At 50.2% G+C, this 14,791-nt stretch overlaps 1 long non-coding RNA gene across 2 annotated transcripts; it reads left to right on the top strand.

The window, feature by feature from the left end:
- The first annotated feature begins 780 nt into the window (after positions 1–780).
- Positions 781–14,388, top strand: LOC122391842. Of its 2 annotated transcripts, none has more exons than XR_006258416.1 (4): positions 781–1,073; positions 7,706–7,835; positions 12,242–13,176; positions 13,888–14,388. It is a non-coding gene; the product is annotated as an uncharacterized LOC122391842 (long non-coding RNA). The 2 variants fall into 2 exon arrangements; XR_006258415.1 differs by lacking the exon at positions 781–1,073 and adding an exon at positions 1,081–1,219.
- Positions 14,389–14,791: the final 403 nt, after the last annotated feature.

Genomic DNA, 14,791 nt, shown 5'->3' with positions numbered 1-14,791 from the left:
TTGGTTTAAACATAAGGTATTCCAGTGGTCAGAGCAGACATGGATTCGTTAAAAGCCCTCGCCACCACTCGTGCGCGTGGAGCGTGGTGCACTGGCTCCTATTCTGTTTGTTTTGTTGGGTTAGGCCCTTTCGGTCTGACAAGACCATTTCAGAGCCGGGAGGATGATAGGATATAGGGGGAGACATTGGTCTGGGCAGGCACCCTAGTGAGTCGCCGGGGCTGAGCCCGTCCAGAGGACAGGCCACCCAGCCCCAAGGCACTCACTGCACCCGGCTACGGGGTGCGCTCCCTCGGGAGCAGCGGTGCCGCTCGAAGGGAGCAGCCCCCATGAGATAAAGTTGCCTGTCCAGCCCGGAGGGGTTGCGGCGTGGAGGAGAAGGATTTCAGTATCCTGAGGATAGAAGCACGGAACGGTGATGACCTATTCTGACAGCTGGGCCGTTCTTATAGCTGGCAGCTGAGCTAGGTCACTCTGACAGCTGAGGGTATCCAGGCTGCATCCAATCTCCAGGTCGTTGGGATCCGTATCTTAGACCGATAGTACAGATTGGGAAAACAAACACATCTTTTTAAACTGCTCCTGTCTTCCATCATGCTCCGTGGTGTTTTGCTTGACCATATGCCTATTGCCTAGCCCTACCTTATCCTGTCTTGTCCTTCCCTGTCCCGCCTTGTCTTGGTCTCCATGTCCTGGAGCCTGCAGTGCTTGAAATGTTGTAAACCCATGGACAATTTGCGGTTTTTAGGGTATTAACATGGACGGCTGGGATTGCATGGACGTCTCGCTGTCCATGAATTCCTAATAGCAGTTTCGGGCATTATCATGGACGATGAAGCGATATACCAATCATCCGAAATGCATGGACGCGCCCGTTCGTCCTTGAGAATACTCCTATGTAAAATGCTATCCTAGATTAGTGTGTTTTTTCACCACCACGTGGCGATAGCATCGCCCTTTTAGAGCGACATTTTGATTGGTTGGCATTTTTGTAAGACCGGTTCTGATTGGTCGTCCATGAAAAGAAGTCAGTTCTCACTAATCGTCAGCTGTTGCAAGGCTTGAAGCCGTTGGTAAGCAACATCGGCGGCGCCGAGAAAGTTCTCGCGGCAATTTCCATGTTGATGTGCGTTTTTCTGTGTGGAAGAGTCGTGTCGCGTTTGGTTGGCGTTTGGATTGTGTTCTAGGCGAGTGGATAACGATGGGTGGAAATAGAAAGGTAAGCATTCGGCTGTATGGCATACTACTATGTATTTTTGTATTTTGTATTGTTGCCCCACTTTTCTAAGCCCAAGAGCATGGCCACAGCATTAGATTTAGGCATGCCATGTTTGTCAAGCTTGATTTTCCTGTGCTTGAATGAGATGACCTTTTCCTAATAATAAATAGACTACCACTGTCAATATATTGACATGCTGTTCTATATTTGTACACAAATAGGGGCTGTTGAGCTGAGCCTGCTCAAGACAGTCACAGTCACAGTTATGAATCCTTAAAATCTAGTTTTGTTGCAAGAACAGCATTATCTTGCTTATGCTCCAAAGTCAGTTTGGAATATTTGGGGAAAGTCAATCAATTTACCAACCTCTTACGCAGAGTCACAAAGTTAAACACTGCAGACGGCACAGGTCTGCAGCGTTGCCAGCTACTGAGTGTTCCTTTACTTTTATATATAGATGTTATATTGCCTAGGTGCTGATCTTTCTGATTACAAAAGAAAATGTTATTAGCCATTTTATTGTCAAGAAATAATAAACTGTAGCCATGTGTAGTACCTAGGTACCTACACTAGACATAATTCCGAATGCCATTTCCGAAGTCCTGGTTGGTAGGGTTCTAGACCATCTTGGCTCAATTTTTTTAAAGGTAATATCCAGATTAGATTAGAGCAATGAAAATGTGATTTTTTTCCCAGATGCTTATATAGTTAAATTTCATCACTGTCCAATTGTGTTGTTGCGCATGGTCATTGGCTGGCCTGTGGTCTTTATGATAAAGGGGAAAAATCATACATTGTTTTATAAATTATAAAATCCTCAAATTCTGCCTGTGATGTCAATTGATAGTTTTAAGGCTTTTGGGGTCCCCGGCACCTAATTTTGATAGGTACCTATGCTGCCGATTTTTGCTGGACATTGTATGGAAATGTTAATGTGGAGATTGCATAAGCATGTATCAATGTGATCATTTATGGGTGTATCCATTTTTAAATCTGAATTAATAGAGTATTTTTGGTATGTGGCAGCTGTGCTGTTTGACAACCTTGCTTTGACTTCTGTCAATTTTCTATATTCAGAGACATGGTTGATCACCATGGTTGATGATATTTACCTTTTTACAAAATTATTTGCATTTAACTTGGCAGATTTCTTTTATTCTGCCTCATAGGTATGTATTATGTATATAATCCAACATTGCAGCTACTGTTTAACCTCATAACAATTACAGACATTGCATACCTAACTATTAGTGCTTCCACCCATGAAGACTCAGCTGAGACAGACTCAGATGAATAGATCAAGATAGGCTTTGTCACCAACCATTAGTCACACTTCATTTCCCTGCTTCCCCCAGTTGCAGGGGCACAGTTGGTGGATGAGTTTGCTGACCTGCTGCTGTTACTGAAAAGGCACAATAGCCTTGTATGAAATGCAAGCTTGTAACTTAGGTGAATGTCCATGGCCATGCTCTGGTCAAAGTGTTTCCTCTCTTTTGTGAATTTACTCATCTTCACCCAGCATCTGTGTCATAAAAAGCAGAAACACTTAACCCGCGCCCCGTAGGGCTACCGGCGGACCCTACCACCCGTAGGGGAGGGGCCGTTTCGGCCCCCCCCCTAAGATCTCGGAAAGTTACCGGCCGATTTTCAAAATTCAAACGGCGTTCGATAGCCCCACCCGGTAACTACCTTGTGACCAAATTTCATTGACCTAGGTCAAACCGATGACGTCACAGGTCAGGTCAAAGGTCAGATTTTCACCGTTCACAGGCAATTCAAGAAATGTGCTGTGAAAGCGAGTAAATTGGTAATTTATTGAAAACCATCGATGGTACATTGTTCTTCAAACACATACTTTGCTATCTGAGGTCACTGATACCAGGTCAGGTCACAGCGAGGTCAGGTCACCGGGGGTCAAAATATGAATGTGTCGTGTGATACATGTTTTATGGTCCATTTTACATGACAAATGCGATTATGTGGGTTAGGCAGCCTTTGGGGCCAGCCTAGGTCACGTTTTTGTGAAGGTCAGGTCAAGGTCAGGTCAAATTAGGTCAAATTTCAAAGTTGATATTTTTGCATAAAATGGGTATCCATTCGATGCAGCTCGTCACGGGGAGTCTAATGGTGGTCTTCGTTTTGCTCTACGAGTTCTAGAATTGCCAAAAATTGAGTTTGAAAATTTGACGTCATCATTTTTGAACAGTTTTTTCGCTATAACTTGGCCAAAAAACGAGGTATCGATCTGAAATTTGGTATGTAGATAGAAGACGGTAGGCACTATCACATATATTCCGGTTTTTCCGAAACTCAAAAAACTTTTTGGATTTTTTGGCGAATATATCCAAAAAATGCTTTTTTGATTTTTGGGGGTCAAAACTCAAAAATTTTAAAAATTCGAGATAGCAGTTTTGTAGCCCTGTCAATTCTACACCTTTTATGTCTTGATCATTTTTCTGTATCTTCAAAGCTGTAGTCCTGACAGGTCTTCTCGCGAAGGTCTTTTTTCGGTCGAAAATGACAGAACATGACGTCACTCTGACGTCATTTGTGGCCAACCTATCATAGCCTCTGGAAAAATTTTTGGTCACAATGTGTAAAATTGATGCCCGGAGGGGTCCTGAAAGTTTCGTGGCGATATCTCCAGCCGTTTAGAAGATATCGACCGAAAAGGACAGGGAGGGGCCGTTTCGGCCCCCCCCCCTACGGGGCGCGGGTTAATGCTGTAAAATCTGCAGGTTGACATTGCAATGAGAACCACAAATATTAATCTATACCTACCACATCTACCTACCTAATTTTGAGCTAAAATTCCGCAAATTTGAAAATTAAAATGAAGTGGAACCTGTGGAATGAAATTTGGGATTTTTAAAGTCTTCCTTGAGTTTGAAAATTGAAATCAACTTGGCTGTGGCAAATGTCAAGTAGCTTCTAAACTGCGCCAGTTAGTTTTACAGAAGAGCGGCTTTCAAGGGCCACTTCCTTGGACATTTCAAAGCAATTCATCCAGTTAAAACATCAAATGACAATAATTTTTCCGTTCCTGTTGCCAGACTGGAAAAAAATACACGTGATGCCGAATATGTCCGGCGTGGTGGTGGGGATTGCGCCGAAAATTTCAGCTCCGGCGTAACTTCGCATGCGTCGAATTCAGCGCATGGCGGCCGCTAAGTTTTCGGAGCAGGGCGGCCGCAGAATTTTTTCGGCGAATGGCGGTCACCAAATTTTTCGCCACGCTTGTCAGTCTAGCAGCACATTCACCTGCGGGCAGCTCTGGAGAGGGTTTGGGATGGGACGTCCCCCGCCTCGGTCGTCGTGTGCTTCGACTTGCGAGCCGCCCTGAGTCTATTCAGGGGAGGAGCTTCCGCCCAGGTGAGGCCTCCACCCTCGGCGCGGAGATAGGCATGGAAGACCTTGTTAAACATGGCCGAGCGTCATGAAGTAATCCTGCAGTGGGTTCCAGGCTCTTGCCCACTGCAGGATCGAGGGGAATGAGAGCCCGAACGACGTGGCGAAACAAGCGGTCGCCCCGCCCTCGGACGCCCGCTCGCTACCCGGGCGGTTCATTGTGCGGCCTTGTTGTTGTTGTTGTTGTTCCCTCCAGACGCGTTACCGCGGTGTAGCCGTGCGGCTCTGGAGGTCCCTCACGGCGGCCGCCAGGGCCGCCACCTCTCCGTCGTCGCGGACGTCTTCCGGGCCCGGAAAAATCCCATGAGGGCCGGGCACCGGAAGAAGAGGTGCCGGGGCGTGTCGGCCTCCTCCCGGCACACGGTGCACCGGCCCGCCGCACAGTCAGGGCACAGTCAGGGCACTGGCGGCAATCTTCGGAAGAGTTCCGTCCAATCCGGTGGAGGTATTGGCGGGAGCCCGACCAGTGGCCCGCGCGAAGTTGATGGACGTCGACGGCCGACGATCTGTCCCCCGTCGCGACCGGTAGCGGCAGCCGGTTCCCCATCAGGGTCCGGTACCAGCCCTCCGGCCAGACGGCGGTGGTGCGGTCGCGGGCCATTCTGACGGCCGCACGGTGGGCGGTAGCGACGTCCACCGGGACCGCCGCCTGGGGGAGCGCGGCCGCCTCCTTGGCGATCTGGTCGTCGCGCTCGTTACCGTCGACGCCGCAATGGGACGGCACCCACTGCAGGTGGATCCGGCGGGACGGACCGGCCAGGGCCGCTAGTTCGGTCCAGATGGCGGCTCCTAGCAGGGTCTTCTGGGACGCCGGGAGGCCTCGCGTCAATGGTGCAGCAACTGGTCCGAGTCACTATTCAAGCCACTCTTCGGGAGCACGCAGCAGTCCCTATCCTCTGAGAGGACCGGGGGGACGCCGGTTCGGTGCACCACATGAGGGCAGGCCACTGGGGCCGCTCGCTCCAGTACGTACACCAAATCGGCCGTCTCCCCTCCGCGGCAGGCCAACAGTGCCTGGACAAGCGGTGCCCCGCGGCGCTCTGCGCCGTGTGCCGAGAAGAGTTTTATGTCCTGGAGCACGTGCTGCTCCGCTGCCCGGCCCTCGCTGGCACCCGCCAGTCTCGAACACACCGCTCCACCTATTTTTGTGACCCCGCAACTTCCGGCCCGGTCCTTGCCGTGCCACGTGGAAAGTCATGGGTGTCAATGTTGATCCGCTCAAGTGATGTATTTTTAGGCTTGTTTAGAGCCTGGAGGCTTATTTTTAGAGATCTCCGCAGCCGCTAGGTCGATCAATTCACGGTCATTTATGACATTATGTCAGGTAGTTGCATCCCTTCTACCAAAACCCTATCGGAATACTCTCGATGCATCTAATTGCTCTCCTCGGTCCTCCGACGGCTAAGCCCTCAGAAACCATCAAAGGCCATCTCGAGGACCTCGCCAGCCGTTTTAAGCCCTTATGCAGAACTGGGCCCTCGGAGAAGACCCTTAGAGGCCGGCACGGGGCCTTCAAAGGCCGGTATAGGCTTCTAGATGTTCCCTGGGTTCCATGAGGTCAGCAGGGGCCTCTTAAGGCCATCGTTCGTAGGGCCCTGAGGCCAGCGTGGGTTCACCTGTTCGTATGGGCCTTCAAAGGCCAGCATGAGACCTCAGAGGTCGGAGTGAGGCCTCTGAGGACGACATGGAGCCATCAGGGGCCAGAGCAGGTGTCATAACTCGAGTTGGGACCTCTTAAAGCTTAGGGCATCAGCTCTCAACCAGCAAAGGGCCCCTAAGAGATCGATATTGGCTCCGTTAGGGCGACCTGAGGCTCTTAGACTTCTACTGACTGCTGAGGCTTAAAATGGACCAGCTTAGTCCTTAATGACCTAAGAACCAGGGGGCCGACGTGAAGCCTCCAAAGACTGCGTGGGATCCTCAGAGATCGACCACTTGGAGCTCTTAGAGACCGGCGTAAGGGCACTGACAAGCGTGGCTCCTCAGTTACCACTGACCAGCATGGCCCCTAGCAGTGTGTGCAGAAGCCTGTAGACTGTAGAGCCTAGAGGTCACCAGAAATCTCACCAATGCTCACCATAAGTTTTTGACAGTAACTTTTGATGGAGACATGATGATGACAGTGTGATGAAAGCATCTGCAATTTTCAATGCGTTCGGCTCAGCAAAGCAGATTTATTTTTATGTTATTTGCAGCAAAGCATGGGTTTTTCGGTCCTCTGGCCACTGTTGTCAAATCTTTTCTTTCACTGCTATCATACGCCTCGCCTCGTATTCAACGTAATACTGCCAACAGACCTCTCTTTTGTTGCTTCTGATATGGTTTCCTACATTGAGTGAAGGAAATTTGCGCTCATTAACTTTAACGCTGTAGATACAAAAAGGAAATCTTCATCGAATTTCGAAGGGAAGCCGAACCTGAAGAATCGTCAAGTTTTGGTGTTCACTGTTCAGGGTGCCGAGTGGTATATACAGGCGCAAAAGTTCATCAAGAAATGGGGGGGGAGTTAACATTGCTGCCCCCCCCCCCCCCACCTCCGAAAGTGGGGGGGGGCATGGCCCTCCGGTCGCCCCCTTTCCCCCTGTCCCCACGCCTATGTAAAACTCAGCTCCGGTTTGTGAGAACAGAAAGGTAAATGATCCAAAAAAGTGAAATATCAATGGAACTGCATGTTGTTTTCCATCACAATTTTCAATTTATAGCACATTGAGTTGAAGAGACCGCTGACTGGTTCAGTCAGAGACTTGCTCATGTGATAAACTTTTGTCAAAGAGCCCAGCCGAGCCCAAGAGGCTGAAGCCCAGTTTCAGAGTATTCAATTTCAGGCTAAGCAGAAACTCAGCTCATGCCCGGTACAAAGATTCCTACTCAGACTCAAGGTCAATGGTCATGCTTGAATTTTGATGGCATTTTCATTACAACATAGTGATGCAGGCCACATAAGCCATATTTCCATTTTTTGACTGTTAAATGTTGATGACATTTCCATAACTGTATGGTGATGTCCGCCATATAGGTAAGTAATGCATCATCCCTTGGGATTTTGCTATTCTTTAACATATTTTTTCCTCGTTGCAGGATGCGACCTCCAGAAAAATGAACCTTCAGTGCACAAGGGATTCCAGAGAAAAACTGTTCGCGCGCGCTCATACAGGCGACGCCGTCGCCATCACCAACAGTCTCGCGCTCGGACGCCCATCGGATACAGGTGTGTCGGGTCTGGGGGGGGGGGGCTTGCTACGGACGAGGGAACCCGCACACAAGAACTGAAGAGAGGACGGCAGGAAGGTACAGGCCTGTGTGTGTGTGGGTGGGGGGGGGGGGGTAGTTACAGGGAAAACGTTAGTGCACAGCAACCGCCGCTTCTTATGGTGCATCAAAGTAAATGCGTGGGAAACTGGTAAAATGTTATTGATTTACTCAAAATACTGATAATTGACCTGACCTGTGTGTTCTGGTGTTCAGATTAAGCTATAGAATGTCAAGGGTGACCTGGAGCTGGCCGAGCTGGCTACGGCCGTGGTCCCGAAGGTGGGCGCCGACGGGGAGGGTGACGCGCAGGTCCACCGCCAGTGACAGAAACGTCTAAAATTTGACCCAGTCCAATCCCCGTGTCAGGTCGGTATTTGACCCAGCCCCCACCAGGGTTGTATACGACTCAAATTTTTGGTGAGTCGATTCAGAAGAGAGTTTCCTAAAACTGAATTGACTCGACTCATGATTCCAAAAACTTAAATTGAAATGATTCGATTCAACTCTTGACTCAAACATGACAAAAAATACATATATGAATCAATTCGACTCATGATTCAAGCATATTTTCAGTTTAACGATTCGATTCAACTCATGACTCAAGGGTTATGTTAAATAATTTGAATCGACTCATGACTCAATTCTGACTCAACTCATTGGACAGACTCATCAAATTATTCAACATAAAATGTTTGTGCAAACCCAAGAAATACAGGCAGTCGTAAAGCAGGCGTCACACTTATTTCTGCAACCATGGAGAGGCGCTGTACCCAGAGATGCTTTCTCATCAACCCAAACCAAACCAAACCTAATCAAACCTGGCATAACCTAACACAACCTACAACCTAAAATCTACCACCTAAAACCTAAAACCTAAAACCTAACCTACAGCGCCTCTCCTTTGTTCCAAAAAGAAGTATGACGCTTGCTTTACTATGTAGTGAAATACATTCATGGGTGCATACTGCATATGTAATTCCTGACAACTAGTGAACTATATACATGTAGATATTTTAAAAAAGCTAACATTAACCATTTTATTTATGTATGAAATAGAAATAAAGAAAAACATGTTACTATTAAGAATTATTATTGAAACCACATAACACACTTTGCATACCTATAATGTAAATAAAAATGTCAGCAGCAAATCAATATGTACCTAACTACGTGCCAGCTGCAAGCCAGCACAGTATTGATTTCTAAATAAGAATGCAAATATGAAGGCTTTAATATATGACAAATATGAAGCCAAATGTAAGGCTAATTAGAATCTCAAAATGCAAAGAAAAAACATTTTGTTCATGCCCTGTTGCCTTGTGGCCTTGAGAATTTACCAGGACAAGGTTTAGGACATAATCCAATAATGTAGTGTGGTTTACTTTTTAAAGGTATAATCACATGACGTCAATTATCTTAACCTTAGCTTTAGCTTGTCATAACTAATTAAACTCAAAATAAACAAACCAATTTCTATTAAATTTAGCAGAAAAATACAACACCAAGCCTAAAAATGGACGTTTGCGTTAATTATAAATAACAAAGTTAAATAAAACGTCACTTTCTAGTTGATTTGCGTTATGGTAGCGTTTTTTTAGCTATGGTAGCGCCGCTACGATTTTTTGCTTTTCCTTTACGTTTGGGATATGGCAGCAAATATGATTGTCGACAGAAATCGCTAATAACTTACAAATATTACTCTTATCTATGCAAGCTCGAGAAACATTTGTCCACGTTAATGACGTCATACAATTTTAATTTGAAACCAAATCATGTTATATTTTTTCTTAACTTTTATCATTTTATAATTTTCTGGCTAAAAAGATCAAGTTCTAATATCGTTTTAAATCTGTTCCTATTCATTTATCAGCTTGAATTAAATAAAAAAACTTCATTTTTCATCTTGTTTACGAATAGTTATTTGCGACGTCATGCGCGACCACGAATTAGCAATTGTGAACCATCGGAAAAGAAAAATGTGAGGGTTATTGATGGTCTTTCTAGACAACTTTGATAGACAATTATTTAAGGTTTTATTTCAATTGTAAACTGGTATCTATCTCATAAGTTTGTTAGTGTCCCTTACTAGCACTCACAAAGCCAACCAAATGTGAGTATTTCAGTAACAGTCCACAGATGTAGTGATTGCATATAGGTATAAATAAATACAGGCTGAGGCAATTGCAATGCTGACTTGCCAAAGTTGAATATAATAGGTAGGTAGCTGATGCCAGCCAAAACATAAAAGGTGCTCACTACTTCACTAGCAGTTTCATGACTGTAAAAATAAGTTTATCTTACCTGGTGGCTGGAGCAGACTGTGACAAGTTCCTTGAATCGATTCAAAAAGTGACTCGCGTTACCTTGAATCGACTCAAACTCTGACTCAAGTGGCCTATACATATGTGAATCGACTCGACTCATGATTCATTAAGCTTTCAAATTATTTGATTCGACTCAACTCATGACTCGAAGAAAAACGACTGATTCTTGAGTCGATTCATGATTCAACTCTGAGTCGTATACAACCCTGGCCCCCACCCCTTGTCAGCTCGGTGTTCGACCCAGCCGTTCCTCCTGTGTCAGCTCAGTGTTTGACCCAGTACCCTGTCTCTTGCCAGATCGGTATTAAACCTAACTACTCCCCGTGTCAGCCTGTATTAACCCAGCCCCACCCCTGTGTGATGCCAGACGGAGGAGACTGAGGCGCTGGACGAGCCTGTCTCTTGCCGTGCTGAAGACGCTGCGTCGGAAGACCGCCAGTTCCGGTTGGTGAATCTGGCTGCTCTGACTCCGTCCAGCTGGCCGACGGGCGAGTGCCTACACAGCAGCTCGCTGGCGCCGCCATTGCGCGCGCGCGTCCAGACGGCAGTCGGCCCGCGGGCCAGCCTCGCAGCATCTGTAGTGGCCGTGCTGCGCGGAGGAATGCATCCGGGAGCTGCCGGATGAGGCCGTCTGGATCTGTTCGGACGGGCCGGCGGAGGATGGTTTGGCGGCGGTGGCTCCCTGCTCCGCTTACCAGATGGAGACGACTGGGTTATACGGGTTCCGGCGGGCCGCTTCTGCTCCAGTGCGCGCGCGGAGCTCACCGCGTCCCCGCCCCGGTCCAAGCCGCTACCAGATGGAGACGACTGGGACATATGGGTCCCGGCGGGCCGCTTCTGCTCCAGTGCGCGCGCGGAGCTCACGGCGCCCCCGCCCCGGTCCGAGTGCTACCAGGGAGAAGGCTGTTACACTTATCAGCGCTGGTCGGGCCACTGGGGATGATCGGGGCAGCATCTCCACCGGATTGAAAGAAGGCCAACGTCCGAGTGCGCCCAGTGCAGTCAGCAGTGACACCGAATGTCCAACAGGCCGCTGCCTGGTCTGCGGCGAAGCAGCAGACAATTAGGCGCACGTGTTGCTGGAGTGTCCGTGCTTTTACGGCCTCCGGCTCCGTGCGCGGGGAAACATCGTCGGCGCGGCCCACGATGTCGAACGCGACAACATGGTGGCGATCTTGGTCGCCGGCTACGAGGCCCACAAGAGCCTTGTTTTGGCTACGGCGGCAGCTTTGGGGACACCACAACAGCTGACGGCGGCCGCGGCCCCAGAGATGCGCACCTGCGGGCAGGGCGGCCGCTGATCCACATCTCAGCTGATTATACTGAACAGGTGGGTACTAGGTGGAGGGGGGGGGGGGGGGTACCGATGGAAGCTATGTACGTCATGGTCGCTCTGATATGGCTGTTGAACTGGCTTGGCTGATAGTGCATCTGCAGGGTCAGAGGGGAATTGGTCTCCCGAGCCTCGTATAGCAGTGCGGCAATTATGTGCCGTACCATGAACCGCCAACGACGTGTTCTTGGTAATTTGTGATACTTTATAGTGTCTCGTACTACTAGCTTGGCCTTTTTCCGTGTCCGTGCTGTCAGTAATTATCTTTCCTAATATCAGCTACCTTTTGCATTAGCTCCTGTGGTGACTTACTCTGACATTCCCTTTTCGGCCTGTCGAGTAACCGCCTATGCGTTGAAAGCTCGGTGTTCGCCCAGCCCTCTCCCCGTGTTTGTTCGGTGTTTGACCCGGCCCCCTCCATCGTGTCAGGTCGGTATTAGACCTAACTACTCCCACGTGCCAGCTCGGTGTTCGATCTAACCTCTCTTCTGTGTCAGCCTGATGTCTTACCCAGACCCCTCCCCGTGTCAGATCGGTATTTGACCCAGCCCCCACCCCTTGTCAGCTCGGTGTTCGACCCAGCCGTTCCTCCTGTGTCAGCTCAGTGTTTGACCCATTACCCTCTCTCTTGTCAGATCGGTATTAAACCTAACTACTCCCCGTGTCAGCCTGTATTAACCCAGCTCCACCCCTGTGTGATGCCAGACGGAGGAGAGTGAGGCGCTGGACGAGCCTGTCTCTTGCCGTGCTGAAGACGCTGCGTCGGAAGACCTCTGACTCCGTCCAGCTGGCCGACGGGCGAGTGCCTACACAGCAGCTCGCTGGCGCCGCCGTTGCGCGCGCGCGTCCAGACGGCAGTGGGCCCGCGGGCCAGCCTCGCAGCATCTGTAGTGGCCGTGCTGCGCGGAGGAATGCATCCGGGAGCTGCCGGATGAGGCCGTCTGGATCTGTTCGGACGGGCCGGCGGAGGATGGTTTGGCGGCGGTGGCTCCCTGCTCCGCTTACCAGATGGAGACGACTGGGTTATACGGGTTCCGGCGGGCCGCTTCTGCTCCAGTGCGCGCGCGGAGCTCACCGCGCCCCCGCCCCGGTCCAAGCCGCTACCAGATGGAGACGACTGGGACATATGGGTCCCGGCGGGCCGCTTCTGCTCCAGTGCGCGCGCGGAGCTCACGGCGCCCCCGCCCCGGTCCGAGTGCTACCAGGGAGAAGGCTGTTACACTTATCAGCGCTGGTCGGGCCACTGGGGATGATCGGGGCAGCATCTCCACCGGATTGAAAGAAGGCCAACGTCCGAGTGCGCCCAGTGCAGTCAGCAGTGACACCGAATGTCCAACAGGCCGCTGCCTGGTCTGCGGCGAAGCAGCAGACAATTAGGCGCACGTGTTGCTGGAGTGTCCGTGCTTTTACGGCCTCCGGCTCCGTGCGCGGGGAAACATCGTCGGCGCGGCCCACGATGTCGAACGCGACGACATGGTGGCGATCTTGGTCGCCGGCTACGAGGCCCACAAGAGCCTTGTTTTGGCTACGGCGGCAGCTTTGGGGACACCACAACAGCTGACGGCGGCCGCGGCCCCAGAGATGCGCACCTGCGGGCAGGGCGGCCGCTGATCTACATCTCAGCTGATTATACTGAACAGGTGGGTACTAGGTGTGGGGGGGGGGGGGTACCGATGGAAGCTATGTACGTCATGGTCGCTCTGATATGGCTGTTGAAATGGCTTGGCTGATAGTGCATCTGCAGGGTCAGCGGGGAATTGGTCTCCCGAGCCTCGTATAGCAGTTGTGCGGCAATTATGTGCCGTACCATGAACCGCCAACGACGTGTTCTTGGTAATTTGTGATACTTTATAGTGTCCCGTACTACTAGCTTGGCCTTTTTCCGTGTCCGTGCTATCAGTAATTATCTTTCCTAATATCAGCTACCTTTTGCATTAGCTCCTGTGGTGACTTACTCTCTGACATTCCCTTTTCGGCCTGTCGAGTAACCGCCTATGCGTTGAAAGCTCGGTGTTCGCCCAGCCCTCTCCCCGTGTTTGTTCGGTGTTTGACCCGGCCCCCTCCATCGTGTCAGGTCGGTATTAGACCTAACTACTCCCACGTGCCAGCTCGGTGTTCGATCTAACCTCTCTTCTGTGTCAGCCTGATGTCTTACCCAGACCCCTCCCCGTGTCAGATCGGTATTTGACCCAGCCCCCACCCCCTTGTCAGCTCGGTGTTCGACCCAGCCGTTCCTCCTGTGTCAGCTCAGTGTTTGACCCATTACCCTCTCTCTTGTCAGATCGGTATTAAACCTAACTACTCCCCGTGTCAGCCTTTATTAACCCAGCCCCACCCCTGTGTGATGCCAGACGGAGGAGACTGAGGCGCTGGACAACGAGTCTGTCTCTGGCCGTACTGAAGACGCTGCATCGGAAGACCGTCAGTTCTGGTTGGGAATCTGGCTGCTCTGACTCCGTCCAGCTGGCCGACGAGTGCGTGCCAAGACAGCCGCCGCCGCCCCCGCGCGCGCGCCAAGACGGCCGTCTACCGGCGCCGATGCCGCCACGCGCACGCTAGACGCCCGTCCACTGGTGCCACCGCCTCACGCGCGCGCACAGTCGGCAGCCGCCGCGTGTGCGTGCCCGCCCAGAATATGCGCTCTGCCGCCGTTGACTGCGGCTCGAGATTCACGTTCAAGGTTTAGGCATACACTCATGTTAATTGTCTACATTCATGAAGGTGCGTGGTGACAAAGATGCCTCGTCTGTGGCAGCGGATTTGCTTGTTCCGCCTCAACATGTGCAAAGTTGTTATGTAAACTGATGCGCTCGGCATTCGCCGTCCGCTCGCGCTGGTGGCGCGCGAACGAATGACCTGGCCCTGTTCATGGCTCATGCGGACCTGACGAGCGGCGGTATGACGCAATCGCATAGACGGATTACCTTTCACCGCGAAGAAAATCATTATCAGCTGGCTTAAAATTATGCAATTGTTTGCCCTCAGTTCGCCGGGTAATATAATTCTTTGATCATTCATGCTGACTTGCGAGGCTGATATTTGATAATATATAGTGTGAAGCGTTCCATTTTTTTTTCTTATTTCAAAACTCATCTGTGTATCTCGCAACAATAATCAACCGAGTCTTTTCTGTTCTGCAGAATTTGGAAGCTGAGCGAGACTTAAGCAATACATTTGAATAATTCGAACAGTCGATAGTAAGTGTATTCATGCCCATGTGATATGACCTCATTTAACTCTTTAGCAGCTACTTTC

This window comes from Amphibalanus amphitrite, unplaced genomic scaffold (assembly GCF_019059575.1).
Source record: "Amphibalanus amphitrite isolate SeventyFive unplaced genomic scaffold, NRLGWU_Aamphi_draft 000022F_arrow, whole genome shotgun sequence".
Classification (NCBI taxonomy): domain Eukaryota; kingdom Metazoa; phylum Arthropoda; class Thecostraca; order Balanomorpha; family Balanidae; genus Amphibalanus; species Amphibalanus amphitrite.
The sequence above is the reverse complement of the archived record's forward strand: the minus strand, read 5'-3'. Positions and strand labels throughout refer to the sequence as shown.